Source organism: Plectropomus leopardus, unplaced genomic scaffold (genome assembly GCF_008729295.1).
Source record: "Plectropomus leopardus isolate mb unplaced genomic scaffold, YSFRI_Pleo_2.0 unplaced_scaffold40102, whole genome shotgun sequence".
Lineage (NCBI taxonomy): Eukaryota > Metazoa > Chordata > Actinopteri > Perciformes > Serranidae > Plectropomus > Plectropomus leopardus.
In genome coordinates, this window is record NW_024643908.1 from 1 (window position 1) to 218 (window position 218).

General features: G+C 53.2%; 1 pseudogene; it reads left to right on the forward strand.

The window, feature by feature from the left end:
- Window positions 1-93: 93 nt before the first annotated feature.
- On the forward strand, window positions 94-218 carry LOC121939040 (annotated as a pseudogene; the record flags this gene model as incomplete).

The window sequence follows — 218 nt, forward strand, 5'->3', positions numbered from 1 at the left end:
AGCAGCCATTCTCGTGCCCAATGGAGACGACGGCACCACGACAAGTGGGACCCGCCCCAGGGGGTTGCACTGGGCAGCAAGCGCTTGGGGGTCATCGCTTCTCGGCCTTTTGGCTAAGATCAAGTGTAGTAGCTGTTCTTATCAGTTTAATATCTGATACGTCCTCTATACGGGGACAACATATTAAATGGATTTTTGGCAGCAGGGGCCGAACAAGG